The sequence below is a fragment of the Coregonus clupeaformis genome, chromosome 28, assembly GCF_020615455.1.
Source record: "Coregonus clupeaformis isolate EN_2021a chromosome 28, ASM2061545v1, whole genome shotgun sequence".
NCBI classification, from domain to species: Eukaryota; Metazoa; Chordata; class Actinopteri; order Salmoniformes; family Salmonidae; genus Coregonus; species Coregonus clupeaformis.
The window spans coordinates 9,774,486-9,790,686 of NC_059219.1; positions in this window are offsets into that span (position 1 = coordinate 9,774,486).

Below are 16,201 nucleotides of genomic sequence, written 5' to 3' on the forward strand. Positions count from 1 at the left end.
TAAATGACTCAAAATGTAAAATGTCAAATGTATTTAGTGAGGACGCTCGGTGAGGGGCATGTGTTGCCTGATGATGAAACAATGATGCAATGGGGGAAAACAAATTCTCATATTTTTGTGCACTATAATGTCTTCCAATTGAATGTATTTTTTGTTCGCCTCGATCAAACCCAGGCACTAAAATAAAGCGTTGTGCTTATCGTAGCGTTCTGCTCCTAGGGGAGCTATATTTCATAGCCTGTCAGGGCCAGTGCTTAATCTGATGGATTAAAGCCACCTCAGATGCAATGCCCACTGGCCGCCAGCCTTCAGGCTGAGTACAGACATCCCTGGAACATGGACTGCATCTGTAATTATATTACCTTTATTTAACTTGGCAAGTCAGTTAAGAACAAATTCTTATTTACAATGACGGCCTACACCGGCCAAACCCGGACGACGCTGGGCCAATTGTGCGCCGCCCTATGGGACTCCCAATCACGGCCGGATTGTGAGCTGGAATCGAACCAGGGGATCTGTAGTGACGCCTCAAGCGCTGAGATGCAGTGCCTTAGACCACTGCGCCACTCGGGAGCCCGTAACACCCTACTCCCAATATAGTGCACTACTTTTGACCAGGGCCCATAGTGCTCTGGTCAAATGTAGTGCACTACATAGGGAATAGGGTACAATTTTAGACGCAGCCATGGGCTGCATTTGAAATGGCATCTCCATTATGATGCCAGACAGAGCAGCTATCTCCATTATGATGCCAACTGAGTGCCAGACAGAGCAGCTATCTCCATTATGATGCCAACTGAGTGCCAGACAGAGCAGCTATCTCCATTATGATGCCAACTGAGTGCCAGACAGAGCAGCTATCTCCATTATGATGCCAACTGAGTGCCAGACAGAGCAGCTATCTCCATTATGATGCCAACTGAGTGCCAGACAGAGCAGCTATCTCCATTATGATGCCAACTGAGTGCCAGACAGAGCAGCTATCTCCATTATGATGCCAACTGAGTGCCAGACAGAGCAGCTATCTCCATTATGATGCCAACTGAGTGCCAGACAGAGCAGCTATCTCCATTATGATGCCAACTGAGTGCCAGACAGAGCAGTTAACTCCATTATGATGCCAACTGAGTGCCAGACAGAGCAGCTATCTCCATTATGATGCCAACTGAGTGCCAGACAGAGCAGCTATCTCCATTATATGATGCCAACTGAGTGCCAGACAGAGCAGTTAACTCCATTATGATGCCAACTGAGTGCCAGACAGAGCAGCTATCTCCATTATGATGCCAACTGAGTGCCAGACAGAGCAGCTATCTCCATTATGATGCCAACTGAGTGCCAGACAGAGCAGTTAACTCCATTATGATGCCAACTGAGTGCCAGACAGAGCAGTTAACTCCATTATGATGCCAACTGAGTGCCAGACAGAGCAGTGACACAGATGGCTCAGGAACATGTCAGTAAGTCTTGTCTGACCCAGAATGGCCCATAGAGGCAACATTTCAGACCCAGCCGTCTGTCTGTACCACTTGGGACGAAGCCATGGGAACGTACTCCCACATTGGCCAATTCAGTCTGGTCCCAACCAATCATAGAGAACCAATAGAGAAGTGTCCCTATGAGGGATCATCACTGATAGGTCTACAGCCTAGAGCAGGGGTCGGCAATAGGAGGCCTGCAGGCAAAAACCGGCCCGTGAGTGATTTATTTGGGCCCCCTACAAAGTTTTAGTAAAACAAATTTTTAAAAAAGAGACGTCATCGTGTCTCAATGTAATCAATGTAAGAAATTATTGTTATTTTCAAATACAATCTCTTTTTTGAGTTGCGGTCAATCGGCAGCGTACAAATTATTATAACTATGTTCCCAAAAAATGGTCCAGCGGCTGAATCTAGTTACCTACCCCTGGACTACAGCAACTCAATCATCCACAGGCTGGATGCACAGTCAGGGAGAGGGACCAAATGATCTGTTTAAATTCAGTCAGGGAGAGTGTTACGTGAATTATTTAACAAACTATTTCAGTGTCTCTGTGCGTCCAGAGTCCCAGTCTGCATAGTCAGAGATATTTATTCATTGAGAATTCTGCCATCACAATTTCAGAGTCCATCTTTTATACTCATACGTCATACAAAAAAATCCCTCCCCTCTGTAGGCGGGCTGTAGTTTTCCACTCTAAAACTGCTCTACTGACCATCAGTTCACACACACACACACATATACACACATGCATACACACATACATACACACACACAAACACACACACATATCCTACTCCCTGCATTACTCAGTTATTGCCGTTCTCACAATATTCTGCACCATGTTTTCATAACAGTTTCTCCCCTCCCTAAATTGGGGGGCCTCTTTATCTTAGTTTCTCAGTTGTCTTTGTTGTCTGGCCTAACTCTTACTCACATTGCTAAATAGTGGCTCAATGCCATAGCCTTTACTGGTCCTACACTCACACATTTCTAACACATTATACACAGTTTCAGGGTGTAATAATTAGTCATTAATAATTAATCTATCAGAGAGGGACCAAATGATCTGTTTAAATTCAGTCAGGGAGAGGGACCAAATGATCTGTTTAAATTCAGTCAGGGGAATGTCTTCACTCCAGCAGAACCAAATGAAACCAATACCCCACAGGTCACTGCAGATACACCGGGATAAACTAACAAGCACCACTGTGCTCTGCTGAGCAAACAGCTTCCCTGACAGCAGATGATGATGATAGCATAATGGTTGTGATACAGTGAGTAGGCCTAGTCCACAGGCTTAATGAGATAGTTTGATCATTAGACAGTTAGACACAGTGGGAGATACAGTGAGGAAAACAAGTATTTGATCCCTTGCTGATTTTGTACGTTTTCCCACTGACAAAGAAATGATCAGTCTATAATTTTAATGGTAGGTTTATTTTAACAGTGAGAGACAGAATAACAACAAAAAAATCCAGAAAAACGCATGTCAAAAATGTTATAAATTGATTTGCATTTTAATGAGGGAAAAAAGTATTTGACCCCCTCTCAATCAGAAAGATTTCTGGCTCCCAGTTTGTTACCTGTATAAAAGACACCTGTCCACAGAAGCAATCAATCAATCAGATTCCAAACTCTCCACCATGGCCAAGACCAAAGAGCTCTTCAAGGATGTCAGGGACAAGATTGTAGACCTACACAAGGCTGGAATGGGCTACAAGACCATCGCCAAGCAGCTTGGTGAGAAGGTGACAACAGTTGGTGCGATTATTCACAAATGGAAGAAACACAAAATAACTGTCAATCTCCCTCGGCCTGGGGCTCCATGCAAGATCTCACCTCGTGGAGTTGCAATGATCATGAGAACGGTGAGGAATCAGCCCAGAACTACACAGGAGGATCTTGTCAATGATCTCAAGGCAGCTGGGACCATAGTCACCAAGAAAACAATTGGTAACACACTACGCCATGAAGGACTGAAATCCTGCAGGGCCCGCAAGGTCCCCCTGCTCAAGAAAGCACATATACAGGGCCGTCTGAAGTTTGCCAATGAACATCTGAATGATTCAGAGGAGAACTGGGTGAAAGTGTTGTGGTCAGATGAGACCAAAATCGAGCTCTTTGGCATCAACTCAACTCGCCGTGTTTTGAGGAGGAGGAAGTGGAATGTCACAGTGCCCGACTCGTTCTCGTTACCCAGACTGGATGACTGTATTGATACGGTTGGTGCTGCTACTTATGTAACCAAACTAGATCTTCTAAAAGGTTACTGGCAGGTGCCGTTAACCCCACGTGCCTCCGACATCTCTGCCTTTGTGACCCCAGATCACTTCTACAATATGCTGTCATGGCATTTGGGATGCGGAACGCACCAGCCACTTTCCAACGCCTGGTTAACACAGTATTGGCTGGAGTTCCTAATTGTAGTGCTTACCTTGATGATCTGGTCATTTATTCAACTGAGTGGTCTGATCATGTTAACACTCTAAGGGTAGTGTGTGAACGTCTAGCAACCGCTTCTCTAACCCTGAACTTAGCAAAGTGCGAGTTTGGGAAGGCCACTGTTACTTATCTGGGTAAACAGGTCGGCCATGGTCAGGTGCGCCCTGTAGATGCCAAGGTCTCAGCTATAAACGCATTTCCCGCACCTACCACCAGAAGAGAGCTACGCCGTTTTTTAGGGATGGTTGGCTACTACCGTAGTTTCTGTAAAAATTTCTCTGCGGTAGTTGCTCCATTAACGGATTTGCTCAGTCCGGCGAGAAAATTTGTATGGTCTGAAGATTGTTGTACTGCTTTCAACACTGCTAAAGCACTCTTGTGTAGTACTCCTGTTCTTGCTGCGCCAGATTTTGAGCGGCCGTTTAAACTGGAGGTAGATGCAAGTGCCAGAGGTGCTGGTGCTGTTCTACTGCAGCAAGACCAGAGTGGAGTGGACCATCCTGTCTGTTATTTTTCACGGAAATTTAACAAATGTCAGACAAACTATTCCACCATTGAACAAGAAGCTCTAGCTTTGTTGTTAGCTCTGCAGTACTTTGAAGTTTATGTTGGTTCCAGTGCATTACCAGTGGTAGTGTATACTGACCATAATCCCCTTAGTTTTTCTCCACCGGATGTATAACCAGAACCAACGCCTTATGCGTTGGGCACTTGTCGTGCAAAATTATAATTTGGAGATCCGCCACAAAAAGGGGGTTAGATAATGTGTTGGCAGATGCTTTGTCTCGTGTGTAATGATCTAGGTTTTTTTTTGTTATCCCGGCAGGATGATTATTGAATTTTGGGTGTTGTGATAGTACGTGTGTCGCAAACCATTTTGGTTTGCTCTTTTAAGGGTGGGAGTGTTACGGATACAGGTATCCTGTGTTTTTGTGTGTTTCTACTCTTTCTGCCCTAATCACAGGTGTCCTGTATGTTCCTGATTGGTGGTCGTTGAGGTGTCTGCTGATTGGACCAATCAGTGAACATTCCTGTGAATAGCACCACCTGTTACTCGTTTGTTGAATCACACAGCCCATTGTATAAAACCAGACTTGTGTTTGTTGCAAAGAGAGAGACTTTTTGCCATATGTGAGTATGGACACGGTGGTGTCCTGTGTGTTGTGTACGCACTAAATTGCTGAGTACCCTGTTTAGTAGTTTTGTGTGTTGTTTGGGAAAAGGGGGTTTAAGCTAGTTGCCCTTGGGCGTACATTACCCGTAGGAAGAAATCTGTCTATAAACACCAGTTAGACCTGGGCGGACCACCCACTGTATTTTTGTATGACTAGCAGTAGCCTAGCGGTTCTTCAGGCAGGCTAGATCAGTTTAGGGGGTTTTACATTATTGTTTCATTTCTTGGGTCCTGCTCAGCCCCTTTTTCCCAAACCTTTACCGTGTGTTTAGTAATAAACACTTTGTGTTTGACGGTAGTTCATGGTAGTTGTGTCTTATTTGTTCTCACTATTCCATGCCACACTTATAATTTGCATGAATTTATGTTACGGGTCTCATGTCCATCCACCCTAGATGTTTAGAGCCACGGGGTTCGTAACAACCAGAGTTATACTGTAGTTATACTGTAACACCAGAGTTATACTGTAGTTATACTGTAGTTATACTGTAGTTATGCTGTAGTACCAGAGTTATACTGTAGTTATACTCGTAGTTATACTGTAGTACCAGAGTTATACTGTAGTTATGCTGTAGTTATACTGTAGTACCAGAGTTATACTGTAGTTATACTGTAACACCAGAGTTATACTGTAGTTATACTGTAGTTATACTGTAGTACCAGAGTTATACTGTAGTTATACTGTAGTACCAGAGTTATACTGTAGTTATACTGAAGTTATACTGTAACACCAGAGTTATACTGTAGTTATACTGTAGTTATACTGTAGTTATACTGTAGTTATACTGTAGTACCAGAGTTATACTGTAGTTATACTGTAGTTATACTGTAGTACCAGAGTTATACTGTAGTTATACTGTAGTTATACTGTAGTACCAGAGTTATACTGTAGTTATACTGTAGTTATACTGTAGTACCAGAGTTATACTGTAGTTATACTGTAACACCAGAGTTATACTGTAGTTATACTGTAACACCAGAGATATACTGTAGTTATACTGTAGTTATACTGTAACACCAGAGTTATACTGTAGTACCAGAGTTATACTGTAGTTATACTGTAGTACCAGAGTTATACTGTAGTAATACTGTAACACCAGAGTTATACTGTAGTTATACTGTAACACCAGAGTTATACTGTAGTTATACTGTAACACCAGAGTTATACTGTAGTTATACTGTAACACCAGAGTTATACTGTAGTTATACTGTAGTACCAGAGTTATACTGTAGTTATACTGTAACACCAGAGTTATACTGTAGTTATACTGTAACACCAGAGTTATACTGTAGTTATACTGTAGTTATACTGTAACACCAGAGTTATACTGTAGTTATACTGTAACACCAGAGTTATACTGTAGTTATACTGTAGTTATACTGTAACACAAGAGTTATACTGTAGTTATACTGTAACACCAGAGTTATACTGTAGTTATACTGTAACACCAGAGTTATACTGTAGTTATACTGTAACACCAGAGTTATACTGTAGTTATACTGTAGTTATACTGTAACACCAGAGTTATACTGTAGTTATACTGTAACACCAGAGTTATACTGTAGTTATACTGTAACACCAGAGTTATACTGTAGTTATACTGTAGTTATACTGTAACACCAGAGTTATACTGTAGTTATACTGTAGTACCAGAGTTATACTGTAGTTATACTGTAACACCAGAGTTATACTGTAGTTATACTGTAACACCAGAGTTATACTGTAGTTACACTGTAACACCAGAGTTATACTGTAGTTATACTGTAACACCAGAGTTATACTGTAGTTATACTGTAGTTATACTGTAGTTATACTGTAACACCAGAGTTATACTGTAGTTATACTGTAACACCAGAGTTATACTGTAGTTATACTGTAGTTATACTGTAACACCAGAGTTATACTGTAGTTATACTGTAACACCAGAGTTATACTGTAGTTATACTGTAGTTATACTGTAACACAAGAGTTATACTGTAGTTATACTGTAACACCAGAGTTATACTGTAGTTATACTGTAACACCAGAGTTATACTGTAGTTATACTGTAACACCAGAGTTATACTGTAGTTATACTGTAACACCAGAGTTATACTGTAGTTATACTGTAGTACCAGAGTTATACTGTAGTTATACTGTAACACCAGAGTTATACTGTAGTTATACTGTAACACCAGAGTTATACTGTAGTTATACTGTAGTTATACTGTAACACCAGAGTTATACTGTAGTTATACTGTAACACCAGAGTTATACTGTAGTTATACTGTAGTTATACTGTAACACAAGAGTTATACTGTAGTTATACTGTAACACCAGAGTTATACTGTAGTTATACTGTAACACCAGAGTTATACTGTAGTTATACTGTAACACCAGAGTTATACTGTAGTTATACTGTAACACCAGAGTTATACTGTAGTTATACTGTAGTACCAGAGTTATACTGTAGTTATACTGTAACACCAGAGTTATACTGTAGTTATACTGTAACACCAGAGTTATACTGTAGTTATACTGTAGTTATACTGTAACACAAGAGTTATACTGTAGTTATACTGTAACACCAGAGTTATACTGTAGTTATACTGTAACACCAGAGTTATACTGTAGTTATACTGTAACACCAGAGTTATACTGTAGTTATACTGTAACACCAAGAGTTATACTGTAGTTATACTGTAACACCAGAGTTATACTGTAGTTATACTGTAGTACCAGAGTTATACTGTAGTTATACTGTAACACAAGAGTTATACTGTAGTTATACTGTAACACCAGAGTTATACTGTAGTTATACTGTAACACCAGAGTTATACTGTAGTTATACTGTAACACCAGAGTTATACTGTAGTTATACTGTAGTTATACTGTAACACCAGAGTTATACTGTAGTTATACTGTAACACCAGAGTTATACTGTAGTTATACTGTAACACCAGAGTTATACTGTAGTTATACTGTAGTTATACTGTAACACCAGAGTTATACTGTAGTTATACTGTAGTACCAGAGTTATACTGTAGTTATACTGTAACACCAGAGTTATACTGTAGTTATACTGTAACACCAGAGTTATACTGTAGTTACACTGTAACACCAGAGTTATACTGTAGTTATACTGTAACACCAGAGTTATACTGTAGTTATACTGTAGTTATACTGTAGTTATACTGTAGTTATACTGTAACACCAGAGTTATACTGTAATTATACTGTAACACCAGAGTTGTACTGTAGTTATACTGTAACACCAGAGTTATACTGTAGTTATACTGTAGTTATACTGTAACACCAGAGTTATACTGTAGTTATACTGTAACACCAGAGTTATACTGTAGTTATACTGTAGTACCAGAGTTATACTGTAGTTATACTGTAGTACCAGAGTTATACTGTAGTTATACTGTAGTTATACTGTAGTTATACTGTAGTACCAGAGTTATACTGTAGTTATACTGTAACACCAGAGTTATACTGTAGTACCAGAGTTATACTGTAGTTATACTGTAACACCAGAGTTATACTGTAGTTATACTGTAGTTATACTGTAAGTTATACTGTAGTACCAGAGTTATACTGTAGTTATACTGTAGTTATAATGTAACACCAGAGTTATACTGTAGTTATACTGTAACACCAGAGTTATACTGTAGTTATACTGTAACACCAGAGTTATACTGTAGTTATACTGTAGTTATACTGTAGTTATACTGTAGTACCAGAGTTATACTGTAGTTATACTGTAGTTATACTGTAACACCAGAGTTATACTGTAGTTATACTGTAGTTATACTGTAGTTATACTGTAGTACCAGAGTTATACTGTAGTTATACTGTAACACCAGAGTTATACTGTAGTTATACTGTAGTTATACTGTAACACCAGAGTTATACTGTAGTTATACTGTAACACCAGAGTTATACTGTAGTTATACTGTAGTTATACTGTAGTACCAGAGTTATACTGTAGTTATACTGTAGTACCAGAGTTATACTGTAGTTATACTGTAACACCAGAGTTATACTGTAGTTATACTGTAGTTATACTGTAGTTATACTGTAGTACCAGAGTTATACTGTAGTTATACTGTAGTTATACTGTAGTACCAGAGTTATACTGTAGTTATACTGTAGTTATACTGTAGTACCAGAGTTATACTGTAGTTATACTGTAGTTATACTCTAGTACCAGAGTTATACTGTAGTTATACTGTAACACCAGAGTTATACTGTAGTTATACTGTAACACCAGAGTTATACTGTAGTTATACTGCAGTACCATAGTTATACTGTAGTTATACTGTAACACCAGCGTTATACTGTAGTTATACTGTAACACCAGAGTTATACTGTAGTTATACTGTAGTTAAACTGTAGTACCAGAGTTATACTGTAGTTATACTGTAGTTATACTGTAGTACCAGAGTTATACTGTAGTTATACTGTAGTACCAGAGTTATACTGTAGTTATACTGTAGTTATACTGTAGTACCAGAGTTATACTGTAGTTATACTGTAGTACCAGAGTTATACTGTAGTTATACTGTAGTACCAGAGTTATACTGTAGTTATACTGTAACACCAGAGTTATACTGTAGTTATACTGTAGTTATACTGTAGTTATACTGTAGTACCAGAGTTATACTGTAGTTATACTGTAGTTATACTGTAGTACCAGAGTTATACTGTAGTTATACTGTGAGTTTATACTGTAGTACCAGAGTTATACTGTAGTTATACTGCTAACACCAGAGTTATACTGTAGTTATACTGTAGTTATACTGTAGTACCAGAGTTATACTGTAGTTATACTGTAGTACCAGAGTTATACTGTAGTTATACTGTGGTTATACTGTAACACCAGAGTTATACTGTAGTTATACTGTAGTTATACTGTAGTTATACTGTAGTACCAGAGTTAAACTGTAGTTATACTGTAGTTATACTGTAGTACCAGAGTTATACTGTAGTTATACTGTAGTTATACTGTAGTACCAGAGTTATACTGTAGTTATACTGTAGTTATACTGTAGTACCACGTTATATACTGTAGTGATACTGTAACACCAGAGTTATACTGTAGTTATACTGTAGTTATACTGTAGTACCAGAGTTATACTGTAGTTATACTGTAGTTATACTGTAACACCAGAGTTATACTGTAGTTATACTGTAACACCAGAGTTATACTGTAGTTATACTGTAGCCAGCGTTATACTGTGGTTATACTGTAGTTATACTGTAGTACCAGAGTTATACTGTAGTTATACTGTAACACCAGAGTTATACTGTAGTTATACTGTAACACCAGAGTTATACTGTAGTTATACTGTAGTACCAGAGTTATACTGTAGTTATACTGCTAACACCAGCGTTATACTGTAGTTATACTGTAACACCAGAGTTATACTGTAGTTATACTGTAGTTAAACTGTAGTACCAGAGTTATACTGTAGTTATACTGTAGTTATACTGTAGTACCAGAGTTATACTGTAGTTATACTGTAGTACCAGAGTTATACTGTAGTTATACTGTAGTTATACTGTAGTACCAGAGTTATACTGTATTTATACTGTAGTACCAGAGTTATACTGTAGTTATACTGTAGTACCAGAGTTATACTGTAGTTATACTGTAACACCAGAGTTATACTGTAGTTATACTGTAGTTATACTGTAGTTATACTGTAGTACCAGAGTTATACTGTAGTTATACTGTAGTTATACTGTAGTACCAGAGTTATACTGTAGTTATACTGTAGTTATACTGTAGTACCAGAGTTATACTGTAGTTATACTGTAACACCAGAGTTATAACTGTAGTTATACTGTAGTTATACTGTAGTACCAGAGTTATACTGTAGTTATGGCTGTAGTACCAGAGTTATACTGTTAGTTATACTGTAGTTATACTGTAACACCGAGAGTTATACTGTAGTTATACTGTAGTTATACTGTAGTTATACTGTAGTTATACTGTAGTACCAGAGTTATACTGTAGTTATACTGTAGTTATACTGTAGTACCAGAGTTATACTGTAGTTATACTGTGAAGTTATACTGTAGTACAGGTTATACTGTCCAGTTATACTGCAGTTATACTGTAGTACCAGAGTTATGACTGTAGTTATACTGTAACACCAGAGTTATACTGTAGTATACTGTAGTTATACTGTAGTACCGGAGAGTTATACTGTAGTTATACTGTAGTTATACTGTAACACCAGAGTTATACTGTATGCTTGGTTATACTGTAGTACCAGGTTATACTGTAGTTATACTGTAAATACCAGAGTTATACTGTAGTTATACTGTAGTTATACTGTAGTTATACTGTAGTACTCAAAGTTAATACTGGTTATACTGTAGTTATACTGTAGTACCAGAGTTATACTGTAGTTATACTGTAGTTATACTTGTAGTACCAGAGTTATACTGTAGTTATACTGTAACACCAGAGTTATACTGTAGTTATACTGTAGTTATACTGTAGTACCAGAGTTATACTGTAGTTATACTGTAGTACCAGAGTTATACGTGTAGTTATACTGTAGTTATACTGTAACACGAGAGTTATACTGTAGTTATACTGTAGTTATACTGTAGTTATACTGTAGTTATACTGTAGTTATAACTGTAGTACCCAGAGTTATACTGTAGTTATACTGTAGTTATACTGTAAGTACCAGAGTTATACTGTAGTTATACTGTAGTTATACTGTAGTACCAGAGTTATACTGTAGTTATACTGTAGTTATACTGTAGTACCAGAGTTATACTGTAGTTATACTGTAACACCAGAGTTATACTGTAGTTATACTGTGTAGTTACTGTAGTACCAGAGTTATACTGTAGTTATACTGTAGTTATACTGTAATACAAGAGTTATACTGTAGTTATACTGTAACACCAGAGTTATACTGTAGTTATACTGTAACACCAGAGTTATACTGTAGTTATACTGTAATACAGAGTTATACTGTAGTTATACTGTAGTTATACTGTAATACCAGATATACTGTAGTTATACTGTAACACCAGAGTTATACTGTGGTTATACTGTAACACCAGAGTTATACTGTAGTTATACTGTAGTTATACTGTAACACCAGAGTTATACTGTAGTTATACTGTAACACCAGAGTTATACTGTAGTTATACTGTAACACCAGAGTTATACTGTAGTTATACTGTAGTTATACTGTAACACCAGAGTTATACTGTAGTTATACTGTAGTACTCAGAGTTATACTTGTAGTTATACTGTAACACCAGAGTTATACTGTAGTTATACTGTAAACACCAGAGTTATACTGTAGTTACACTGTAACACCAGAGTTATACTGTAGTTATACTGTAACACCAGAGTTATACTGTAGTTATACTGTAGTTATACTGTGTTATACTGTAGTTATACTGTAACACCAGGTTATACTGTCATTATACTGTAACACCAGAGTTATACTGTAGTTATACTGTTACACACCAGAGTTATACTGTAAGTTTACTGTAGTTATACTGTAACACCAGGGAGTTATACTGTAGTTATACTGTAACACCAGAGTTATACTGTAGTTATACTGTAGTACCAGAGTTATACTGTGGTTATACTGTAGTACCAGAGTTAGTACTGTAGTTATACTGTAGTTATACTGTAGTTATACTCGTAGTACAGAGTTATACTGTGGTTATACTGTAACCAGAGTTATACTGTAGTACCAGAGTTATACTGTGAGTTATGCTGTAACACCAGATTGGGTTATACTGTAGTTATACTGTAGTTATACTGTAGTTATACTGTAGTACCAGGTTATACTGTGATGAGTTATACTGTAGTTATACTGTAACACCAGAGTTATACATGTAGTTATACTGTAACACAGAGTTATACTGTAGTTATACTGTAATACCAGAGTTATACTGTGTTATACTGTAGTTATACGTGTAGTTATACTGTAGTACTGGTTATACTGCAGTTATACTGTAGTTATACTGTAACACCAGAGTTATACTGTAGTTATACTGTAGTTATACTGTAGTACCAGAGTTATACTGTAGTTATACTGTAACACCAGAGTTATACTGTAGTTATACTGTAGTTATACTGTAACACTCAGAGTTATACTGTGGTTATACTGTTAACTGACCAGAGTTATACTGTAGTTATACTGTGGTTATACTGTAGTACCAGAGTTATACTGTAGTTATACTGTAGTACCAGAGTTATACTGTGTTATACTGTAACACCAGAGTTATACTGTAGTTATACTGTAGTTATAACTGTAGTTATACTGTAGTACCAGAGTTATACTGTGGTTATACTTGGCAGTTATACTGTAGTACACAGAGTTATACTGTAGTTATACTGTAGTTATACTGTAGTACCAGAGTTATACTGTAGTTATACTGTAGTTATACTCTAGTACCAGAGTTATACTGTAGTTATACTGTAACACCAGAGTTATACTGTAGTTATACTCGTAACACCAGAGTTATACTGTAGTTATACTTTGTAGTACCATAGTTTATACTGTAGTTATACTGTAGCACACCAGCGTTATACTGTAGTTATACTGTAACACCAGAGTTATACTGTAGTTATACTGTAGTTAAACTGTAGTACCAGAGTTATACTGTAGTTATACTGTAGTTATACTGTAGTACCAGAGTTATACTGTAGTTATACTGTAGTACCAGAGTTATACTGTAGTTATAACTGTAGTTATAACTGTAGTACCAGAGTTATACTGTAGTTATACTGTAGTACCAGAGTTATACTGTAGTTATACTGTAGTACCAGTTATACTGTGTTTGGAGTTATGGTACTGTAACACCAGAGTTATACTGTAGTTATACTTGTAGTTATACTGTAGTTATACTGTAGTACCAGAGTTATACTGTAGTTATACTGTAGTTATACTGTAGTACCAGAGGTTATACTGTGTAGTTATACTGTAGTTATAGCTGTAGTACCAGGTTATACTGTGGTTAGTACTGTAACACCAGAGTTATACTGTAGTTATACTGTAGTTATACTGTAGTACCAGAGTTATACTATAGTTATACTGTAGTACCAGAGTTATACTGTAGTTATACTGTAGTTATACTGTAACACCAGAGTTATACTGTAGTTATACTGTAGTTATACTGTGTTATACTGTAGTACCAGAGTTCTGTTATGGTTATACTGTGGTTATACTGTAGTACGGTTATACTGTGAGTTATACTGTGGTTATACTGTAGTACCAGAGTTATACTGTAGTTATGCTGTAGTTATACTGTAGTACCAGCGTTATACTGTGTAGTTATACTGTAACACCAGGTTATACTGTAGTTATACATGTAGTTATACTGTAGTACCAGAGTTATACGTGTAGTTATACTGTAGTTATACTGTAACACCAGAGTTATACTGTGGTTATACTGTAACACCAGAGTTATACTGTAGTTATACTGTAGTACCAGCGTTATACTGTAGTGAGACTGTAGTTATACTGTAGTACCAGAGTTATACTGTAGTTATACTGTAACAGCAGAGTTATACTGTAGTTATACTGTGACACCAGAGTTATACTGTAGTTATACTGTAGTACCAGAGTTATACTGTAGTTATACTGTAACACCAGCGTTATACTGTGTAGGTTATACTGCTGTTTAACACAGAGTTATACTGTAGTTATACTGTAGTTAAACTGTAGTACCAGAGTTATACTGTAGTTATACTGTAGTTATACTGTAGTACCAGAGTTATACTGTAGTTATACTGTAGTACCAGAGTTATACTGTAGTTATACTGTAGTTATACTGTAGTACCAGAGTTATACTTGCAGTGTATACTGTAGTACCAGAGTTATACTGTAGTTATACTGTAGTACCAGAGTTATACTGTGGTTATACTGTAACACCAGAGTTATACTGTAGTTATACTTAGTTATTCTGTAGTTATACTAGAAAACTAGAGTTTATACTGTAGTTATACTGTAGTTATACTGTAGTACCAGTGTTATACTGTAGTTATAACTGTAAGTTATACTGTAGTACCAGAGTTATACTGTAGTTATACTGTGAACACCAGAGTTATACTGTAGTTATACTGTGTAGTTATACTGTAGTACCAGGTTATACTGTGGTTATACTGTAGTACCAGAGGTTATACTGTGGTTATAACTGTAGTTATACTGTAACACCAGAGTTATACTGTAGTTATAACTGTAGTTATACTGTGGTTATACTGTAGTTATACTGTAGTACCAGAGTTAATACCTGTAGGTTATACTGTAATTATGCTGTAGTACCAGAGTTATACTGTAGTTATACTTGTAGTTATACTGTAGTACCAGAGTTATACTGTGTAGTTATACTGTAGTTATACTGTAGTACCCAGAGTTATACTGTTGTTATACTGTAACACCAGAGTTAGTACTGTAGTTATACTGTGGTTATACTGTAGTACCAGAGTTATACTGTAGTTATACTGTAGTTATACTGTAACACCAGAGTTATACTGTAGTTATACTGTAGTACCAGAGTTATACTGTAGTTATACTGTAACACCGAGTTATACTGTAGTTATACCTGTAGTTATACTGTAGTTATACTGTAGTACCAGGTTATACTGTAGTTATACTGTAGTTATACTGTAGTACCAGAGTCTACTGTGGTTTGAGTTATACTGTAGTTATACTGTAGTACCAGAGTTATACTGTAGTTATACTGTAACACCAGAGTTATACTGTAGTTATACTGTAGTTATTAATGGCTGTAGTACCAGAGTTATACTGTAGTTATACTGTAGTACAGATTATACTGTAGTTATACTGTAGTTATACTGTAACACCAGAGTTATACTGTAGTTATGCTGTAGTTATACTGTAAAGTTATACTGACGTAGTTATACTTGTAGTTATACTTGTAGTACCAGAGTTATACTGTAGTTATACTGTATGGTTATACTGTAGTACCAGAGTTATACTGTAGTTATACTGTAGTTATACTGTAGTACCAGAGTTATACTGTGTAGTTATACTGTAGTTATACTGTAGTACCAGAGTTATACTGTAGTTATACTGTAAACCAGAGTTATACTGTAGTTATACTGTA